The sequence below is a fragment of the Motacilla alba genome, chromosome 2 (assembly GCF_015832195.1).
Source record: "Motacilla alba alba isolate MOTALB_02 chromosome 2, Motacilla_alba_V1.0_pri, whole genome shotgun sequence".
Taxonomy (NCBI): Eukaryota; Metazoa; Chordata; class Aves; order Passeriformes; family Motacillidae; genus Motacilla; species Motacilla alba.
The window spans coordinates 62,054,819-62,073,150 of NC_052017.1; the positions used below are offsets into that span (position 1 = coordinate 62,054,819).

Genomic DNA, 18,332 nt, shown 5'->3' on the forward strand with positions numbered 1-18,332 from the left:
AGGTAACTTCATTAAAAATAGGTGCTTTTAACCTAGCAATTTGTTTAAGACTTATAAAATTAGGGGTACCCAGTTGGGCAGAGAGAATCTCTCAGAAAAGAAACCTGAGCTTTACAAGACTGATCAGGGGCAGGAGGGCAAGAGGCACACCAAAACCTTTGGTTTTCCAAACACTGCTAAAATCCAAGCAAATAGTGTTTTCTGCTTCAGTACTATCTGCGGTCATTGAAGAAATTACAAGTGAGCTCATCTTTTTGTTAAGCTTGACTTCATCTTTGAAAAGCCCCTGGCTCCATTTAACTGCCTATACTCATCAGGAAGAAATTTAAACAGATCAAGTGTTTCCTCCAAGTTTTGATTTTATACATGTATACATATTTCCTGGGATATGACAAAACACAGTTGGGGCAAAATGCATCAATAAATCTGTTCCCACCAAGAATTACTTTGCATTATACAATATAAACAAATATATAAAATATATAAACAAAGCTTTGAAGTGTGAGCTCTGAATTTTTAGTTTCCATGAATTCTGTCTTACAAGGTGAAGAAAATCTGTCCAGTAACCAGTGACCTCTGACTGTGAGTAAATTTTTCTAAACTAAATTTTTCCTTATATTATCCTTAGGATAACACTCTACATGCTTGCAATTTACATAGCATGGGAAAAACAATATCCTAAATCACAGGGAATGGAAATGCTGCATTGTGGAATAAGAGAAAGTGACATTAGACAAAAGGAGAAACAACTGGCCTACTTGCAAGGAATAACCTGACACCTCTCTCACTTACCAAATGAGCAAAACCAGGTCAGATCCCACCTGAAGAAGGCAGATGGGAAGAAACTTCCAGGATCTTGAAATCTGCCAAGGAGGTGTGAGAGAACATGAAGTTTAAGGAGGAACTCAACACAAAGTTCAAGGAAGGTTTGGTGGATGAGAGGCTGGACGTGACCCAGCAATGTACACTTGCAGCCCAGAAAGCCAGTTGTACGCAGGGCTGCGTAACAGGAACCATGGTCAGCAGAGTGAGGGAGGAGATTCTCCCTCTCTCAGCTCCCATGAGACCCCACCTGCAATGATGCTTGCCCCTCTCAGGTCCCACACACAAGAAGGCTGTGGACCTGCTGGGGTGAGTTCAGAGGAAGACCACAAAAATGATCAGAGGGCTGGAGCACACCTCCTACATAGACAGGCTGAGAGAATTGGGGTTGTTCAGCCTGGAGAAGAGAAGGGTTCAGAGAGACCTTATAGCACTTTCCAGTGACCTACATGAGAGCTAGGGAGAAACTTTTTACAAAGGCGAGTAGTGACAGGTCAAAGGGGAATAGCTTTAAACTGAGAGTCAGTTTAAATTAGATATTAGGAACTGAGGATGGTAAAACCCTGGAACACATTGCCTAGCAAGGTGGTGATGCCCCATTCCTGCAAATGTTCTAGGTCAGGTTGGATTTGTGGCTCTGAGAGACCTCATCTAGTTGAAGATGTCCCTGCCCATTGTAGGAGAGTTGTATTAGATGGGTCCCTTCAACCCAAAATGCTCCATAATTCTAACAGAGGCCAAAGGCAGAGAAACTATTTGACTCTCCTGAATATGAAATTAGCAGAAGAGAGTGAGCATAACACTCTCCAGTCTTTCTGGTTTTGGTTCATGAATAGAGTACATTTGCTATTCTGAAAAAAAAAAAAAAAAGCAAGTGAAAGGGAAGAAGAATCATACACATATACAGAATATTTTGAACATTGCATGGAAAAACACTAAGACCTTTTACCTTTGTATATCTTCACAGCTTTTTGAACAATGTAAACGAAAAGATAACGAACAGCACTTCCCAATAGCCTTGCAGAGAACAAACTCAGTGTCAGAATCCAGACACGTAGCATCCCCAGCACCCCTGTCAGAAACATCTCACCAGTCTCTGGCTGTCCCAGGAAGCAAGCTGCCACAGGCTTCAGCCTGCAAAGCAGCACAAAGCACCTCTCTGGGCTGACAAAACTGGAACAAATAGGCTGCTTCCTACTGAGCAAACTTCAGAGTAATTATACAGCACAACTTGGTAAGAACCAAGAAACTCCACCTGAGATCCTCTTGAAATACGGTGATCATCACACTATGCCATAGGAACAGAGTTTACAACAATGGCTTCTCGCCTTTGGGTTAAAAACAGTATCAGATCATAATGTGAAATATAGCACTCAAACTTGTAAGTGGAAACTGAATTTGGACAGCAGGAGAACATCGCTTATTTCAACTATGGATTTATTCCTGATAATACTGGTTTAAGGATTTGAAGAATTTCTGGCAGTTCTGTTAAATTGTTTATTGAAGGATAATTGTTTCTCTTTCCCCAAGGAAAATGACAGGAAACATGAATCAAGACTGTTCAAAAACTAAAATAACAACTTCCTTTGTCCTTATTGATAACATTTTTGTTTTGTGACCTAAGTGGATATTTTTGAGTGTGTTTATTGTGTGAAATCTTTTTCCAATGAATCATTATTTTGATGCAGTGTTTTACATAAAGCCAACAGCTGATCTTTCGTGTGATTTCTTTTGTTGACAATAGGACTAGGAAGGAGAGGAGAGAACTGAAAAACACGTAGGAAGAATAAATAAAATTAATGTTTTACAGGAAATCAGATGTTCTCTGGATGTTCTGCTGCAGTTAATTTCCACTAAACACAGCAGAGTATGACGGGAATGGAGATAGTGACGGTGAAGGAAAAATTCCAATAATGTGCTTTCATTCTTTGATTGTCTTTCCAGGAAGCAGAGAAGTTGCTTCAGCCTCCTTCAAATGGCAACAAGTGCGCAATAAAATTTTTATCTCTTAGTGATAACCCAAATGTGCAACACTCCACATACCAAGATGTTTTGAGTTTCAATACTATTATGGGCCACGAGGCCCATCCATCACTCTGTCTAACCACACAAAGTCTGTCACTGGTGCTGTACAAAGGTTTAAGATTCTCTCACATTAAAGCATCCCTAAACTGCAGATCAAGATCTCTGCTCTCTATACCATCCACTGCCAAACAACTTTATTTTTTCTATTGTAAAAAGATTCCCAAAAAGCTTATGAATTTAAAATAATGAACAGTTGTACATGTGTTTCCAGCACATTGCTGAAAAACAGTCAGTGAGTAAATTATTTTCCTCACTCAGAAGGCATTGCAAACCATGGTTTTCCTCAGGAATGGAGGTTTAATAATTTGGCAGATTTTATGCTCCAAACTTGTATGTGAAGAAATGATTGAGCAGCAAAACTGACAAAGCCTGGTTTCTAAGGATTTGTGTGCCTTAAGACTACTAAAACAATAACCCTAGTTCCCTGGTATCACTTCCAAAGTGCCCCTGGAGCAGTCATAAACTGCACTGCCCCACATGTACACTGATTAGTGAGCCTTGTACGTGATGCTGGCTTTTTGACTGGAGGAACCAGAAAATGTACAAAAGGGGAGTCCTGCCTGCCTTTTACATTGATGGCTCAGAAAGTTGTCAAGCGTATCAGCAGACAAATAGTGTAATCCACATGAGCTCTATTTCCCTAAGAAATTCAGTTAAGCAGGAGACTTCAATCAGCTCAAACCTTTAAGGATTAGACTGATTATTTCATAAAATCATAGCAAAAGTCAGGGCACTTTACTGGGTACTCTCCAAACGTGTGGCTATGTACAGCCTTTCAGTTTCATTATACACAGTAGGAAGAGGAAATGCTTTCCTTTGACATGCTGGTTTTGACCATTGGAAGTCAACTTCAGTAGTTTTGCAATAGGCTTTCCAGCTCTTTAACAAAAAACACCTGAAGCACAGATAAAAGGTTTAGAATTTTTTCTTCTTCTTCTTTTTTATGCTTCACCACAAATACCCTCTGACCTTGGAAAAGCACAGTAATTTTATTATCTGTAACACTACAAAAAAACTCCACAACCTTACTTACTTGTATACAAAGTATACAACACATGCCTCAGCTGTCCTGTATGCTTTGCTACAGACTATAAAGTGTCTTGCATTCAAGGGCAAAGCAGTGAAACACAAATTTTCGAAGGGAAATCTGGAGAGAATTACAAGATGAAAAGTTAGTCTCTATAAAAATAAGTTTGCCAGTGAACATCACTGATCCGATGAAGTATATTTGTTTGGAAGATAATACAAATGATCGTTCAAACAATACAAAGCATCTACACGTGTTTCCACCAATCCTGCCAAACTGAGGTAGAAGAGATAAATGCCATATACATTCTACCTGCCTAAATACTAGATGCTAATACAAAATAAATACAAAATGCTTGCAGAGGAGCCAAGGGGCCACTGATACCTCTCATTTCTGAATCTCTTCCCATATTCTTCCTCCCACCTTCCCACCATCTTCCCTTTGACTCATGCCCTTTCTATCTTGTTATCTCAGTCACACAAAATGTTTGGCAGACAGTTCCTAAAACTTCCTGCACTACCTGTCTGAAATCTGTCTGAATCTACTCAAAAAGTCTAAAATCTTTTCACCTTTTCTTCAGAATAGTTACTTCCATCAGTAAGCAAAATCCCAAATATCCCACTGTGAATATGGCACTAGCTCATGACTTTTTGTATCTGTAGAAATATATAATATGCTCCAGTGTGCTTGATCTGGTTTTTGCCTTAAAGGCCTTCTTATGAAATGTGTTGAACAAACATTTTTTTCTTCTAGTATTTACATCTGGGTTCCTGTGCTACTGCAAATGTAATGCGCATGACCATTACATTTTAATGTTTGTCATTAATGTGTGCATAGGATTATCAGAAGGCAACTCCTTCAGGTAACACAAATTTGACAGCAGTTCCTAACTGCTAACATTTCTACTTTTAAAAGTAATGATAAGAGGCTGTACTTTGTGAGACTACGAAGTAGCCTGGTATCAATACTTTTTGTTACAGATTTTCTGTACCCTACTTCAGACCATGGTCCCCCTGCAAGGCATCACCCAAAAACACTGTCAGAAAGAGTTGACAGTCTGAGTTGCAGAGGGAACCAGAGGAAGAGTTGTGAAATAACACAAAAAGCAAGGCAGGAAGAATGTGACAGGAAGAAGATACAAGATACCTTTGTACACAATTAAACCAGTCTGAACATTTGACATTTCTTCAGCCTCCTTTCCTCCTCATCAAGAAAATAAATAGCTGCAATTCTTGACCAGCATTAACTAGTCATCACTATTGGCTAGCCATTGGTACAAGTCATAGAGGAAGCAGAGAAGCTGCAAGAAGAGATGTTTCCCTTATGAATAATAAGGCAAGGTGCTTTTTTTAATAGATGGGCCCACATAAAACATAACAACACAAGTAAGGATGACAACTATTGCAGACAACAAGGGAGTAGCAGTGAGTTGTGGAGGATCAGAAAGATAGAGAGAAGAAGCAGCAATTCTCCCTGCTGAAAGGTTGTGGGAGAGAGGCCTCTCAGCACGAGCTACAGGCCAGTGTAGCGACTGAACAAACAGCTGAACAGCCACAGCCAGCACCACAGGATGTTTGATGGCAACATCTAATGCCTGAAAAATACTCACAACAAAACCACACATTTCCTTTCACTGTTTCCAGAATCCGTCATTTTGTCACTTCAAAAAAACCCAACAAAATCCCCAAAACAACAATAAACTTTTTCAAGCAGATTTTATCCATTGGCCAGAACACTTTTCCAGACTCAAGAGCCCCATCCCATGAAGCACTCCTGCATCAGTTGATGTCAAACATTTTATCACAAAGCTGACAAGTCCCTGCATGGCATTAAGTGAACAATTCCTGGGAGATTCCCCCCCTTTTCAGCTTTTCCTAGTTCATCCACCAACCCCCCCCCACCACCTGTCCCCTCCCCTTCAAAAATCTTCACTGTCTCAGACAGGTCTGGGAAGAACCTGTTTTAGTAATCACTAGGGTGCTCCAATTACTTCATCATGACACAAATATTGCCAACACCTCACTTGCGGAGGTGTTTCTGGCAGAGTCTGTGTTTTGCCATGTAGCCTTCCTCCACAATGGGAGTCACCTTAATAAAGGAAGACATTTTGCTGACATGCACAACTGAGAGGAACTTTCCCTGGCATTTGTAATTGGAGCCTCAGTAACTGATTGTCCTGAAAAATGATACAAGGAAACTATTCTGGGAGGGATTAGCTCTTAGTTAGGAGATAGAAACAAAGCAGAAAGTTTAAATGCCATGAAATCAAGAAGCGCTCCACAGACCACTCAGGAAGAACAGTTCTGTGTAGATCAGCTTCCTGAAAAACATAGAAGAATGCAGAGACCAGGCTCTAGAAAGCTTCTGTTTGTCTGTCTGTCTGTCACTGGGGTTGGCAGTAGCCAGGCAGACCGGTTAGTGATCCCCTGACTCAGCCCCCTTGCAGTGTCACACAAAGCTTTGCCTTTCCTCGGATACAAAGTCCCAAGCCCTGCTGACAAAGTCAGCAAGGGATCAACTGTCCCAGTCCTTAGCTAGACATGTTTCTCTTTTCAAAGTCCTTTTGAGCTATTTAATTATCATGAATGCTATCTTTATCAAGCCTGCCTCCAGTCAAGTGGCAGATTCAATACTGCTCAATACTGTCTGGCAGAGTAATTGAAATCCATGAAGTGCGTGCAGAACAGTACTCTGCTCCCCTGAAGCTCAGATAACTCTTGAGCATTGCCTTGCCATGGTTTTAGACACTGAGAAAGATTTTTGCCTTTGAGAAGCATCATGGGCTCCAGAGCTCCTCCTCCATTTCCACCTCCACTTCCAAGTGAGACCAGTTAATCTTTTTTGCCAGCCTGACCCAACTCAACAAGCTCTCCTCTTTTTTATATACATATATTTTTCAGTCCCTTTCCCCCATATTGACACCCACTACAAGAAAACGGTATTGGGCCATTTGTGTTCCCTGCAGCTATTCAGCGTCTTCTGGGCCATGCTACATTTGTAGACTTCCTCGCGGGACAACTGCTCCATGTTGGGTAAAACTACAGTAAAACAAGAAACCACAGACAGACAGGTCTGGTCTGAAAGTCAAAAGGTTCACACAACATGTTACCAACATCTGGAGTGTTGGACAACTTTAAGTCAAGTATTTTGATCATATAATTGCATTATTTGTCTTAATATCATGCACAAAACAAACCTGATGGTTTCTAATGAGCTTTTCAACTTCTGCAAAAGGCAAAATCACTAATGCATACTAGCACTGTGTGAATTTCCAATAAGGTTTCCAAGAGGCAAAAAACAAAGGTGATAAAAGCCCTCTGCTTCTGTACCCCATCTCCTTCAAAGAGCTGCTGAGCAAAGTGCTAAAACGAACATGCTACAAGGTCACCTAAAACCAGCTCTGACAAGTTATTCAGTGGTTCTTCAAGAACAAAATAAATACTGAACACTTCAAAACGCAGGTCATAGTTATTATTTACCCTAGCTTAAAAGGGGAATAGTCAATAAAATAGAAGACTATTTAGTCAAAGCTCCTGCAGTAAAAAAACACAGAAAACATTAAGGAGAGATTGCAGATAAAGAGCTGTGATAACTGGACAGTGTCTGGCATTAATAGTCTGAAGAAAAACCCACTACTGTGTAAAAGATGAATAATGTCTGAAGAGAAGTGCAATTAGGACCAGCTATCACAGGATTTAACACATTATCTCATGAGACTACACCACACAGGTTCATGAGAATCTTTGTTAACTGAAATCAGATAGATGCTGCTGGAGGAGGAAGCTATTGGTGTTCCCAGTGGCACACTTGCAGGATAAATGCCTTTGAGATCCAGAGCACCAAACAGCGCACCAAACTACATTTTACCTTTTTGTTTGTTTCTTTGTTTTTCCACACTGACCATAGCTTGCTCACTAAGCTTTATTCACTCCTCTTTCTGCCTTTTTATTTTGCCCGGCATTACACTGTGTGGGATAATGTTGCTAAACAATCACATTTGTGAATGTTAGAAAAAAGTATTCTTTTGAAATAATTCAGTGGGAATCAGCAGAGGAGTTGCATACAAGGACCAAATATGATTCCATCCCCTCCAAGACTGTGGCTTGTGAGAAGAGCTTGAATTTCCCTTTTGATGCAACTACATGCCAGTCTCAATTTTAAAGATACGTTTCAGTACAGCTACTGCCTCTGCATTCTTTTAAACTATTGTGAAGAAATATGAACACAAAAATATCTATTTTTGTATCAATATTCTAAAGGCACATAAAAGGGAATCTAGCTTTGTCCTCATGATTTATACTATCAATAGAAAGCTTTAACTAAGTTACAGTAATATTATTCAGTTGGATTTGGGTTTTTTTGTATAGCAAACATATGTGAGCTATAAATCTCAAGAAACAAAAAAATCTATTTAGCTTTAGGCGCTTTTGTATCACCAGAGGCTTAGGTATGCTTTCAACATTTTGTCTGTTCAATGCTAATAGCAATGGATTAGGCAGATTAGATATGCCTACCAGTGCAGTTCCCCGATAAATTACAGGCTTTCTGCCCTCAGCAGGCCCTCAATAATTCCATTTTCTGTAGAAATGAAAATGTGTCTTTGGAACAAAAGAAAGCACTCAGTCTTCCAGCCATTCACAGAAAGTTTTGCTGGTATACAGCCATATGTCAAAGCATGCCTACTGTTCTGTAAGTCACCCTGGGAACAGCAGGACTAATGAAGCCTGGTTTCCTACAGAATCATGTCCTACATTTAGCACCCACAGTGTAAGGCAGTGCCTGAGCCCTCCAGTGCAACACAGGTGCATTGCCTATGTTCCCTCAGAGCAATCTTGCACAACACCTGAACTGCTCTGTGACAGACAGCTCTGCCTGAATGTCCTCTCACAGCATTTCTCCACTGCCTCCTCTCCACGCCCTTCCCCTTCCTAGAGTCACCGCACTCATCCTTCCTCCTTCCCAGCTCCTGCCAGCCGAGTGCTACATCTGCACTGATGGGTGACCAGCAGCAGCTGAACATAATAAACTAGACCTGAACTCTGTCTCCTCCAACCTGGCAGGAACCACGACAAGTTGGGCAGTGAGTCCAACACCATTAGAGGGAAGATGGACAGACAAAGGGATACATAGGGTGGTTGCACACACTGTGTTCTCTTTGAAAGCAGAAAATCTAGTCTCTTGAGAAGGCTGTTAAGATGCTTCTTGGTGCTTCTTTTCAGGAAACACATAAACATAACAGACCTACCAGAAAATTTACCCTTCAAAATGTCTTGAGATAATTATTTTCATTGCACAACTTCTGTGGAGGGTTAGAAGGTAATCTCACCCATGAGGAGTTGCAGCTGTACCAATTAGCAAAGATTAGGAATAGGCCTGACTCTAACAGGCCACAGCTGTAACCAATGAGAAGAAGAGTGCTATAAGAGAGTGGGTTGGCTAGTCAAGAGGGGAACTCAGAACAGGGAGCTAGAGTCAGTTGGCTGAGCTGCGAAGAAGGAGGAGTTGGTGCTATGAGGAGCTGCCCATAAGAAATCACCAAGAAGGTATGAAACTATTGCCATAAGATGACAACAAACTTCTGCTTCTGAGAGTTGATTCACACTCCTAACTCAAAAGAGAGAAAATAGCCACCAAGTGTGTTATTAAGTTTTATGCATTTTATTGAAGCCAATAAGAAGCTATCTAAGAAGATCAGTGCTGCTGCCTCAGACTGAGCTTCTCAGCCCTATCTTCCACCTACAGAAAGGCCTTGGCATGACAGAAGAGGATGCACTATGCAATTCCTGAAAAAAGATGAACTTGTGGCAAGCTGTTCAGTTTCCTTTAGCTGGGAGATATCAGAGCTGTATCAGCAACAGATTTAACAAGGTTTTGGCTGCTGTGTTATAAGAGAGGTCTCAATAGCAGTCACACAGTTTTTGTGTTTGTATTTTTAACTGTGTTATGGACCCTAAAGCAAAATTTGCTCTATAAGGAAATGTACAATTGGAAAAATTATGAACTCTTGGCAAAATGAACATGGATAGTTGGGGCAAGTCCACAGGATCCAGCCTGTCTTTGTGAAGCTTTGGACAGGCTGTCCCATGAAAACTAAATAAAAAGCAAGAATGGAAAGATAGAGACACAGTCATGGGTACACTGAGAGTGTCTATATGCTTTGCATTGGAAAAAGGGTTATTTTTTACCACCACCCACATAAAATTTCCCGCTTCCAGCTAACTTCTCAGCTTGAAACTGGGAAACATCCATTTTATATAATGGGTAGAAAAAAATATATTTGCATACCTATCACAGAAAAGTATTTAGCCGTGATAATAGTTGCCAACACCCATCTTCTGAGATTAAGAATAAGCTGCATTTATATGAAAAGCTCTTAACATTAATTGTATTGCTTATATGGGTTACTAAATATCTGTGGATTTTATAAACTTTATCAAAACCACAGACCTCTTCAGCATTCCCACATCTACTGGTATCCAAAGTAATGGGAATTGGTTTGGCCCCATCACCACCATTTTCTACCAGCAGAAGTCAGGGTCTAACATTAACATTTCACTTTCTTACCTTCCTTTTCTTTCACTGCCTCTCTACAATCCAGGTAGATATTACCTTTTCCTCTAGAAAGAGCCATGCCTTTGAAGAACAATATTAATATCACTTTTTATAAACTAAAAGAGGTATTGAGGCAAATAATATTATACATGAAAGAGGAATCCCCACATTTGTTAAAATTTCCCAATCCCTACATTTGTTAAAATCCCCAACAGAATTTCTTTCATCAGATAGACAGAGTTCTAAATGTGCTTTTATTTCTTGATTTTTTTTCTTGATGATTAGGTTTGGCATAATTACTTATTTACAAAATGTCAAAATTATACCTTTCATTAATTTTTAAAAATGTCTTTACCAGCAATATAGTCAAATGTTGTCTGCAGCAAGTTTTTGCTTCAGAATTTATGTAATACAGAACAAAATTATTCTCCTTCAAAGAACTCTGTCCTCGGACAAGTTAGTATTTCAGAATTACTTGATTCTTTTAAACATAAGCCTTTATCTTCTAATAATGTGAAATGCATTAATCTTTCCTGACTCTCTTTGTCACAGCTTAGTTTCCTCCTGATGTGCTGCAATTTCTGGCAATTATTTGAATCTTGCCCTAAAACCTAGAATTGAAAAAGCTAAAAAAATATTACAATACATTATTTCAAGTAGGAATTACATACATGTTTATATTAAGTAATATTAGCAAAAACTTAGTAGAGCTAGGAAATGAGCTCGGGCTTCCCAGAATCACAGTATTTCACATTCTCTTATTCAAATAAAGCCTAGTCAAACAGGGCTAACCATGACACAGAAGACTGAAATATTTTTTAAATGCATTATGTTCTTTTCACTGAGCATTCAGTCTGTTCAGCCCAGTGCCAACACAGGCTCTCCTTAATGCACTCATGGGGTAAACTGCTGATTATATCAAAGGAACCTTCTCGTTGCCAAAGTGTTTGATACCTGGCTGGCATTTTCCCTAGGCAAGTGTGTTTTGCAAGCACTATGAACTGTGCTGTAGCTTATGCTATTTTGGTTCTATGATAGTTAGAAGCAGCAGCTGAGACAGATCCAAGCCTGTCATCTTCTAATCTAAGTCACCACATGCATCATGCTTCATCAGTGATGAAAAATAGAAATATACCATCCAGACATGTCTTTGGCCATAGAACATCCAGAAGACATTTTAATGAAGTCTAACATCCATAGCTCAAATTCACTTTGTGTGCAGCAAACTGAACTACACAGACAGTGCATTCATCCTCAAAGAAAACTGAAATTACTTTGATTCTGGTAATTGTTAGGTCTAATATTAGCAATGTTTGGGAGAAGAGAGCTATGCTATCCTCCATGGAATCACTTCAAGGCACCTCAACAAGATGGATAAAACTAAATGCTACTGCCCCGAGGATGAGAAGAAACTAAGTACTGCTATCCTCATTGCTGTGCCAGCAATATTTGGAAACAGCAGCAGAGCAGGGGTATAGGTAGGGCAGAGGTGATAGGAGTGGGGTTATGATAAGTGGGGAAGTTGTTGGACTGCAGTGGAGAAAGGGTGAGGATGTGAAACAGGTCTGCAGGGATTCCAAAATGTCCCTAGGGAGTGGGTACCATCAAGGAGTTAGAGGGTTCTGAGAGGGGTAGAAGGTTTAGGACCAGTCAGGGACAATTTGTGCTTGTAGCAGGTTTTCTTTGCCTCCTTTCCCCCTAACCTTCCCCACTCCTCCTCACAGTCTGACCTCAGTACAGCAGGTGCCTCAGCCTATTGCTTTTCAACACTGTATCTTTTTTCCCTATGTTTTTCCCTAGCAGGAAAAGCACCCCAATTCCACCTCCATCACTCTTAGACACCACTCTCCAAATATTCTCTTTCTCCCACTCCCCCCAAGAGCTTCTAGCATGTAAGAACAATTAAGTGAACTTGATGGGACTTGAAGGAGAGAAAATTATAAAATGGACCACAATGTTCTTTCCTTGCTCTCGTTGCAAGCTGTTCTGGTCAGTTAACACTTCACTCAACATCAGTAAGAATCTTTTCTGACTAGGAAAGATTCCTTCTTGTAAATTCATAGCCCCCTTTGAACAATGGATATTTTGAGTCACCAAGTCTCAGGAACCTGAAAGAAAAGCCGGATGGGAATAGATCACTCTGATCTTGAAACAGTTCAACTAGATCCCCTGCTCTTGGGCCCACCACATAATTACATTTCTTTACTTCCAAAAATTCCACTCAGAGGCAGAATGTTTTGTACAGAACACCACCACACCAAGGGCTAAAAATAAGTTGCATATACCTGTGACTGGAAACAGTACATCAGAGCCAGGAAAATACAAGAAAGTGGGGAATGTCTGACAGACAAAGAAAATGTTTTAAGTAAAATTACCCTGCTGCTGGCAACATTATTTAAGACAGAAAAATCTCCACTGGTTTCTCCGACATTGGTCCCATAAATAAACTATCTCTCAGCCTTTATTTAACGTCTCATTTGCTGCTTTGATGATTGACTTGCTATTGGGAAAAAAATGCCCTTCATTTTTCTAAATAAGCAGCCCACTCATTGTTCTCTACAAAGTCTACACTTGAAACAAGTGTACATTTGTGTCTATGTAAAAGCTTTACATTTTGAAAGCACAGTTGTACTAATTTTGGCTCATAATTTCAGGCTTCCCTCTGACAATAAAAAATTATGCTACCTAGAGTGATGTAAATTGGGTACCATAATAACTAATTCAATATTTAATGTCTCTCCCTTTCTCTAATATCAATTACCTTCTGCACCACCGCAGTGTCCTTGAAAAACATTCAAAAAATTATGCATGAAAACCACTATACAAGGAAAAATCAAGAGGATGTATGAAAAAATATATATCTGACTAGAAAGACTCCGTAAACCAAGACAATGAGACCACTGTTCTCCTATAGTTTATAGAGTGGTCCTCCTTTTTTTTTTTTCCCATCAGCACAGAGTAGGTTTTATAGGTCCTCCTCTCCCTCCAAATCAACTAACTAGGCATGTTAAAAGTAACACTGGAATAAACACACTCAGTCCACATATCAGCCAGTGTAAGATGGCAAAGCCTTTTCAGGCTGCACTAGAAATTCAGACCATCTAAGAATCATTTTTGACATTCATGAAACATATTATGTTCGGCTCTTTTTTGAAAAGCAAGTCCAAAGTGATTGAAAAACACTTCCAAAGAAGCATAGCTACATTTTACATGCACCTCTGCATACAGCAATCTCATTTATAAGATTGCAAGGCAGACTTGGGCTTCATAATGCAGGGGCAATTATAAACTAACCACCATGTAAGGAAAGACACTTAAAGGTGGACAGACAAGCAAAAAGAAATATAAACCATGCACATAAGTTATCTTAAACCACTTGGAAAGGGAATATGAAAAAAATCTTTACTGCTAATCAAAAAATGGATAAAAATTTAAGCTAGTAGGATGCCTACATATAGGAAACACTTCTCAAAAATTCAAACACTTGCTATGTAACTACAGTTTTTTATTCCTCTCAAATACATTGATTTGTTTTTTCTTGAAAAGGGAAGCCTTAAACTATTCCAATGAAAACAGTGGTTTTGATTATTTAATTCAACATACCAAATGCCTCACACATATCCTTGATGACAAACATGACATTGTATTCTTTTGCTTTAGTCTAAGGAGCCCTCTAGTGCTCACTAACAGCAACCATATTATATTATGTAAAATAAGTAAGGAACTTCCTTGCAAATCTCTGCCTATTAGCTCCACCAAACTCCTCCAGCTAAGGGAAAAAAAATATTCTGAGGCACTGGATGACACATCTGCATGAAACAAGTAACTTAAATTCCACAATTTGTTATTTGGAAAATATGTTTACATTGCTTTCTTATAATTTTAAAGGACTACAGGTTTAAACAACTTTTCAGTCATCCACTAATAATATTCATTGATACAAATTTATTTATATATAGAAAAAGAGCCTTCAGTTTTCAAAATGATTCAGCTCTCTCAGTCACCACTGATGAAAGTCAGTGACTAAAGAGTCACACTGCAATCATCTCCAGGGAGGTATTTTTTCCATAAAGGGTCTATTCAGGTAAGTTAATGAAGGACCACCCCATTCAGCTTTAAACAATTAATTCACTTTAAACAGAAACCTCCAGATCATGTTGTGGAGAAAAGGTGCTATTAGCTTAAGACTTCTTATTCATTCACATACCCCACTCCCTCATTTGGGTCAACAAAACTGCCTGTGGAGATAAGCTGTGAACCACACCACAACATTCCTCAGTGCTACCAAGGCTATAGAAAAAATATATAGAGGATATGGCTTCAAGTTCCCTATCCACCATCTGAGAAAGGATTTTAACCCATTTCTCCACTGAAAAGAGCTGCAAGACAGAGATATGGCAATCCATAAAATTGCACAAAATTTTCTTACATTTTGTCTGGAGGAAGTCTACTGATAGACTAATTTGATCCACTCTGTAATGTCCAATATCCTGAGTTCCTGTTCCTAAAAAAGTTTCATTTAGCAGCACAGTACTTGTTATTGAATCTTCCAGCCCCCACCAGTAACAATCACATAATGGATTTACCAGTGAAGGGTGGTTGTCAGCTATCCTAGAATAAATACTATCCCCATTTTTAAGGGGAAACTGATTCTAATCCAAGCAGTTGTAATATTAGAATGAAGTTAATACAAAATTGTAACTAATTTCCTTTTCTTATCCTAATATCAGAAATTTACTGTCACTTATACCTTAGAAATACTATTTTGTCAACTGCAGTCAGAATCCAGATGTGAAAGAAAAATACATTCTCTGCACTTTGAATTTAAGAAACTACTTACACTTACATATACTTAGAAACACATGCCAGTATCATACAAAAGTCCATACCCAGACTCTGCAGGAAGCTTTCAAAAAAACAAAAACCCCAAAAAACCTGCGAAGCCCCCCAAAGCACCAAACCTCCCCTCTAGTTTAGCTGAGGACCTATAAATCTTGTATTTAAGGAGGGACAGACAGAGCCTTTGGTCTTAACAACAGCAAAGTGTTGGATGTGAGACTGCCACCTTAGAGACATGAAACTTGCACAGGAGATTATGAGATTTCTTCAGCTCTCTCAATTCTACTAGACCCCAGTATGCACCCAAAATTGTCCAGGACAAAGTACTTCTACTGCATGAGCCAGGAGTAGGGAATACATGTCTCTAGAGGACAAGATGGCAAAGATAAAACTACCGTGTTCTTTAAGTTACTACTTGGATAGACTAAATGGTTACACTGGTACTTCTACAGCGCTTTAACTACCCTGGATACAGCTCTTGAGAGTGAATTTTAAAAAGTTTCTCAACCTGAAGGATCCTTGTTGTCAGCAAGAGAGGCAATTCTTCATCTACACCAAAGCATTTTCTTTAGCGAGGTAATACAGAAGATGTCAAAGTATTATGATATTTTATTCCTGCTTCTTTCATGATTTGTAGTAGTTTTTTTATATCTACTGTATGATTGCAATTGAAAAAGGGCTAGAAACGTAATGCTGCAGTGAGATAAAAGCTAATATATTAAATACTCTTACAAAAAATACTAGATTTCTATACGTTCTTCACTTTTAGAAAGAATGTGCAAAAGTTTTGAGAATAAAGTTTGGCAGCAAAGACATGCCCTCTGACTAAACTGATATTCATCCTCGAGATGTCATTTCAAAGTCCATTTTTAGACTTGCTTTAGTGTAATGTTATATTACGTGCAATCAAAATCACTGCTAAATTAACAGGATTAGGAGGTGTAACATCTGCCTTTGTCTGAGCTCTGTTACGCAAGCTGGACTTATGAAAAGACACATAGTGACTTCTTGTTCACTCTTCCATTAGGAAGAATATAGAATATGTAACACAGTCTTAACTCCCATATGTTTACTTACAGGATTCTTTCTTCAGGGACTTGAAAGGATACTTCTGTGTTGCAGTCACTGTAAGAACAAGAAGTGTAAATTATTTTAAATATGTAATGAAAATGTTAATTCACTTAACTCACAGAACATTCGTGCAAAAGCTTAAAAAATGTTCATAACATCCTGGCATTAGCACAAGCTGGTTATCTAAAAGTAAATGAAATTTATGTTTCCTATGAAATCAGTAAAATTATCTAGGGAATATAAGAAAAAGGAAAATACATTAAATCCTGTAGTGAATTTAAGTCTATGGAATTATTCTGTTGAGGTCATTGATGACAAGTTCAAAGCACATGCAACTTCACCAAGAACAACAGTACCAAAGAAAACCTTGTTTTCCCAAAGGAAATTTACTGCTACTTTACTATTATTATATTTTCCCATGTAAATTAGAGTTCAATTCTCAGTGTCCTGTCATGATTTCTCTCTTCCTGTAACCTCCATTAGAAAATTAAATGCAGCATGAAAGTAAGCAGACTGACACTAGAACAAATTAATTATGATGCTCTGACATGGGGGATTGGATTGTTTTATTATATTAATGATAATACAGATTAATTTTGAAGAACCCCACTAGTCCTAATTCACAGAAACTAGAGATGCCACAAGATTGTTTTGTTAAAACAAGCAATAATTTCCAAGGTCAGGGAAGAACTTTGTATGCTATTATTTGGTATGAACATTTTCAAATACTTTCATGTCTCAAAAACATGTTTGACAGCTACTCTCAGGTCAACTGTCGCAAACACAGAGTTTCATTTTCACCCGGCATAGCCAAAACTATCAACCAATCTATCCCTTGAGAAAGACACAATATACCAAATTCATTCAACATTTTTTCTTCTCCACCTTGAAAAAAAAGGTCAGGGTAAGGAAAAAAAACATGCACTACAGATCCCTATTGAGAGATGACTCTGCAAAGGTCAACTCAAGTAAGCAAGCATATTTTCTTAATCTGAAAACTGAAAACCATAGCATCTTCTGCAAATGCTTTAAAAAGAACTGTAATTCTGTAGTTACAAAGGTTACAAGTGCTTCTGTCTTCATCTTTTAATAGTACATTGAACAAAAATAATTTGCAAGCTGTAACTTCACACTTTCTGTTCCACGTTGGATTAATGACCTATTTTCTTTTCCCACTTCCCAGACAGATTTCAGAAATGAATGCATTTTCCTTCTGCAATCAAAAAGGTTTATGGATCTCATAAGACTTTACATTGATCTCTTCAAATGCCTGTTAACATTACATGTGAAAGATGAGGAGATTTATATGTTTGCCTGAGATGCTTTCAACCCATTTCAAGTGAAATAAAAGTCAGACATTAAAAGTTTTACAACTGTTTCATGTAAAGTCAAGAATGAACTCCGCTCCTAGTTGAAACTGAAGCTCCTTCAAATTCTGTGGAACCCAGAACAAAGCAGGGACCCGCTGCACAATGGCAGTACATGCTACAGCCACCATCCTGCCTGGAAAAATCAGTTTGTAGCCCTGTACTCACTTCTGGCTATGAAAGCATTAAAGAGAGCAGCCACCAGTCCTTCAAAGGCCTCACACTGGAAACTAGTTGAATTATACAGAATTAAAAATGGTGTGACATTAAAATTCAGCACTTCAGAGCAAATCCTAATAGTAAACAACCAGAAAAGAAGCCAAACTCTTGGACCTTCCAGAAGCAGCTGGAGTGCTCAACTCTCAGGAGTGGCTGCTCTCCTGGTCCAGCAGTGCAGTTCTGAGCACAGCTCTGCAGTTGAGGGGCTGCCTGCAGCTGTGCACAGACTTTTGACAAGCACAGTTTTGATTCCCTGCATTTACAGCATTGTGCCTCATGGTAACATATCGCATGATAAGCAATATTTGGCATATAAATCTCCAATATTTAAATAACATTATGAAACCTGA

At 38.9% G+C, this 18,332-nt stretch overlaps 1 protein-coding gene across 1 annotated transcript in view; it reads right to left on the reverse strand.

Annotated features, from left to right (window-relative positions):
- RNF144B (ring finger protein 144B) overlaps nucleotides 1-18,332 on the reverse strand; it is a 90,767-nt gene that overhangs the window by 59,746 nt on the left and 12,689 nt on the right. The window contains exon 2 of the mRNA XM_038126929.1: nucleotides 16,403-16,450. The gene's annotated coding sequence lies outside the window, so the exon portion shown is untranslated. The remainder of the gene's footprint in view (nucleotides 1-16,402; nucleotides 16,451-18,332) is intronic.